The sequence below is a fragment of the Nannospalax galili genome, unplaced genomic scaffold (assembly GCF_000622305.1).
Source record: "Nannospalax galili isolate Female #2095 unplaced genomic scaffold, S.galili_v1.0 scaffold513, whole genome shotgun sequence".
NCBI classification, from domain to species: Eukaryota; Metazoa; Chordata; class Mammalia; order Rodentia; family Spalacidae; genus Nannospalax; species Nannospalax galili.
Window position 1 is genome coordinate 3025076 of NW_008334861.1, and position 4783 is coordinate 3029858.

The following is a 4783-nucleotide window of genomic DNA, read 5'->3' on the forward strand; positions in this document are numbered from 1 at the left end:
CACCCCGCTGAGGATCTTCCAGCCCAGAACTGCCTGGGGCATTGCCTAGGCCCAGGAGCCAGGAGCCTCCACAGGAATGTAGCCTCCCATACCTGTTAGCAAATAAAATTGTGAGGGTTTTCTTCTCTTCTGTTTTCTTTTTCTTTTCATTTTCTCTTTTTATAAAGGCAGGGTCGACTGTAGCCCAGGCTGGCCTCAAATTCCCTGAACTCACTGCCAGTTTGAGGATGCCTTGGAACTCCTAATCCACCTGTCTCCACCTCCCAAGTGCTTGAATTTTGCGCATGTGCTACCACCACAGCAGATAAAATGTGTTGTTTTTAGCTACTAAGTTTATGGCCATTTGTGACAGCAGCAAACAAACATTATTATGATGACCTTCGGAAATAGATGAGGATGCATGCTTAGCTTGACATTGGATTTGGGTCAAAGTGGAATGAAAAGAAAATGTCACTCCATGAGAATTTCTTGCCACGAGTTGAAAATTTCACTGAGTGATCTAGGTGCAAACTTATGTGTGTGCCCAAATGGATCTCTGCAAGGTGCAGAGACCTTGATGGAGTTGCTGGGAAGCTTTCTATGTGTCTTGAAGGTACATTGGATTTTCACACAGAGACTTTATTTCAATTATGACAGTCTAATAGTAGTTTTAAGCTGAGTATGATGGCACACACCTGTAATCCCACCACTTGGGAGATGAAGACAGGAGGATCAGGAGTTCCAGGCCAGGCCAGGCCTTATCTTAAAAAAAAAAAAAGGCAATGGCTGGGAATTTTCTCCTAGAGAAAGACTGTGGAGGAGATGCTCAGTATCCTCCAGTCTCTTTGCTCCCCTTCACCCTTTTTGAAATAAAATGACCAAAGGTCAATAAGGTACAGGTTTCCCAGCTAGAAATATCATTTCCCATCCCTTCTTGTGGGAATCGTAGTCTTGTTCCTGTGTATCATCTATTTTTCTGATAGCACCTTAGCAGTGTGTGTGTGTGTGTGTGTGTGTGTGTGTGTGTGTGCTCTTGTGAGTTCCTCTGTGTGTATGTGTTCTGTGTGCAAGTGCACATGGAGGACAGAGACAAGATTGGGTGTCATTGATTCCTCAGGCACTGTCCATCTTGGGCTTTTGTTTTATTTTGTTTTGTTTTGTTTTGTTTTGAGACAGGCTCTCTCTCTGGCTTGGAACTCACCAAGTAAAGTAGGTTGGCTAGCCAGCAAGCCCCAGGGCTCTGCCTCCCCAGCAATGGACTTACAAACACGAGCAGTTAAGAACACTGACTGCTCTTACAGAGGACCTGAGTTCAAATCCCAGCACTCACATGGTGGCTAACAACCATCCATAACTCCAGTTCCAGGAGATCCATCAGCTTCTTCTGACCTCTGTGGGCAATGCATGACATGGGTGTACTTACACACATGCAGGCCATACACTCATACACATAAAAATAAATCAAAAAATTTTAAAGAAGTAACATGATTACATTGAAAGACTTTGTATAGTTTTGGAGAATTTGGAAAGGGAGTGGATGACAAACACATTATAGGAACAGTGACAAATTTCACATTGTTGTTGAAGCTTCGTAATATGGTTTTGTCAGTAAACAATATTCAAAAATTATAGTAGATATATAGGATTTCAAGTTTATGTTCTTTTTTAATTGTTATTGATTTTTGTGTATTTCATACATAAAATCATCTTTCTGCCCCCTTCCCCTTTCCCTTTGGCACCTCCCATAGCCCCCCCCCCCAGAGTTCATACCTTCTGTCATTGGGCTTGGAGATTTAGCTCAGTGGTAGAGCACTTTTTTTCTGAAAAAAGACAAAATAACAAAAAACTAAAAAACAAGGCACTATACAGTCTGTCATTTGTGTTAAGGCCTATTATGTAAAGTTAGTGTCCTGAGATGTCCCTCAGTGCAAGTTCATCCACCAGGGTTTAGTCAGCCTATCTAGAGTCTCTCCCTTCAAGAAGATCAGCTCTTCCTCACCCAGCAGTAATCAGCTGCCAAAAATTCTTTGACTAAGATTGGGACTTACTGTTCATTTCCACACTGAGTTTATATTCTAAGACATAATTACATATTTTGTTTGAGGATTATATCAGTTTATTTATTATAGTACTTTTTTTAAACTTCCCAGACTGATTTTTATCTTAGAAGTTCATTTAGGGCACAGGTGAAGGCACACTAGGGCTGTAGAAAAGTAATAGAAAAATAATGGCGAACCTCTTGGTGCCTGGGAACGGGAGATCCAACATCAAGGCCTGGATACCCAGGACCACGTGTGGAATGAGGACCATAGCTGGGCCTCAGGGGAAGAGGGAGGTCCATTTCAGAGAATCAGTTCTCCCAAGACCAGAATCTGCAAATAACAGAGGCCACCTCTGTTCCTAGCATACGAGGCAAAGCCTCTGCCATGCACAACCTGAGACCTCAGGGGAGGGGTCTGTGGGGAATATAGTCACTCAGAGAAGACTGAAACTGCTTCCCAACATCAGGAAGTCCTCCACACTCTACTCTGCTCTAACATCAGGTTACCTCCAGAGGGATGCGGAACTGTAGCTCATGGTAGGGGTCCAAGGCTTCAGGCTCATTTGAGGGGACCACAGCTCCAGGGGACCACAGCTCTGCCTCATGGGGTGGGGAAGCATTGCTCCAACTCCCAGGATAGGACCACAGCTCCAGCTTATGGGACAGGACTACCGCTCTTGTTCATGGGAGTGGACCACAGCTCCAGCTCACAGGAGGGGACTACAACTCCAGGATCATGGGAGGGGACCACAACTCTGGCTCACAGAAAGGGACCTCAGCTCCAGGTTCACAGGAGGGGACCACAGCTCCAGGTTCACAGGAAGGGGACCTCAGCTCCAGGTTCATGGGAGGTGACCTCAACTCTGGGATCATGGGAGGGGAACACAGTTCCAGCTCACAGGAGGGAAACGTTCTTGTTGAAAGCTGAACATGGTGTCCTGAGGGAAAGGAACTGCTCTGATAGGCCTCTGTGATGCAGTGTGATTTGGAGGTGCTCTTTCTTTCTTTTGGTTAACTGGGCTAGCTATCTGTCAATCTTGTTTATCTTTTCAAAGAACCAGCTCTTGGAATTGTTGATTCTTTGTATTGTTTTCTTTGAATTTCATTAATTTCTGCCCTGATGGTTGTTACTTCTTGTCTGCTGGGTTTGGGTTTCCTTTGCTGTTGCTTTTCAAGTGTGTTGAGTTGCAATGTTAAGTCATTTATTTGTGTTCTTTCTGATTTTTTGATATAGGCACTTAGAGCTATAAACTTCCCTCTAAGGACCGCTTTCAGCGTGTCCCAGAGGTTTTGTTGTGTTGTATTGTCCTTTTCATTTAGTTCCAGGAATACTTTTATTTCTTAATTTCTCTTTCGACTCATTCATCATTCAGGAATGTGTTGTTTAATCTCCATGTGTTCACATGGTGATTAGGGCTTCTTCAGGTGTTGATTGTAAGCTTTATTGCACTGTGGTCTGATAGAATGCATGGAATTATTTCAATCTTTTTGTATTTGTTGAGGTTTGTTTTGTGCCCCAGTATATGGTCGATTTTGGAGAAGGTTCCATCGGGTGCTGAGTAGAAAGTATGTACTTTGGTGTTTGGATGGACTACTCAGTAGATGTCTGTTAAGTCCATTTGATATATGGTAGTAATTCAGATGTCTCTCTGTTAACTCTCTGCCCTGTTGACCTATCTAATGGAGACAGCAGGGTATTGAAGTCCCCTTCTATTAATGAGTTGGGATTAATCTGGGTCTCAAAGCCCTGTAGTATTGTTTTTATGAAGTTGGGTGCTCTCGAGTTTGGTGAATATATGTTCATGATTGTAATATCTTCTTGGTTTATTGTTCCTTTGGTCAGAATGAAGTGGCCCTCTTTATCTCTTCTGATTAGTTTTAGTTTAAAGTCTATTTTGTCAGATATTAGAATTGCTACAACTGCTTTTTTCTTAGTACCGTTTGCTTGGTTTATTTTTTTCCATCCTTTCACTTTAAGATAATGCCTGTCCTTAAAAGTGAGATGAGTTTCCACAGACAACAAAAAGATGGGTTTTGTTTCTTAATCCATTCACCTAGTCTGTGTCTTTTGACTGGGGATTTCAGTCCATTAATATTTAAAGTTATTAATGAAAGATGGGTATTGAATCCTGTCATTTTTATTTCTGTTTACCTTCTTGATATAGCTGTACTTTTCCACAGTTATACCTTAATTGAATTTCTTTCTGCAACCCCTTGGGTATAGTCATTCCTTTCTTCAGCTCTTTGTATTGCTTCCAGAACTCTCTGAAGGGCTGGTTTTGTGGACATGAATTCCTTCAGCCTGTTCATGTCATGGAAGATTTTTCTTTCCCCTTTGACTATAATAGACATTTTGGCTGGGTATAGTAATCTGGATTGGTATCTGTGGTCACTTAAAACTGCGAATACTTTGGTCCAGGCTCTTCTGGCTTTCATAGTTTGCACTGAAAAGTTAGCTGTAATCCTAATAGGTTTTCCTTTATTTTGGACTTGTTTCTCTTTTGCAGCTTTCATTATTGTCTCTTTGTTTTGTACATTTAGTGTTCTTACTATGATGTGCCACAGAGAGTTTCTTTTCTGGTCCTGTCTGTTTGGTGTTCTATATGCTTCTTGTATTTGTACGGGCATGTCTTTCTTTAATTTTGGGAAACGTTTTTCCTCAATTCTGTTGACGATCTGGCCCATGCCATTATCATGGGATTCTTCTCCTTCCTGTATGCCTATGATTCGTAAGTTTGGTCTTTTTTGGTGTCACACAATTAC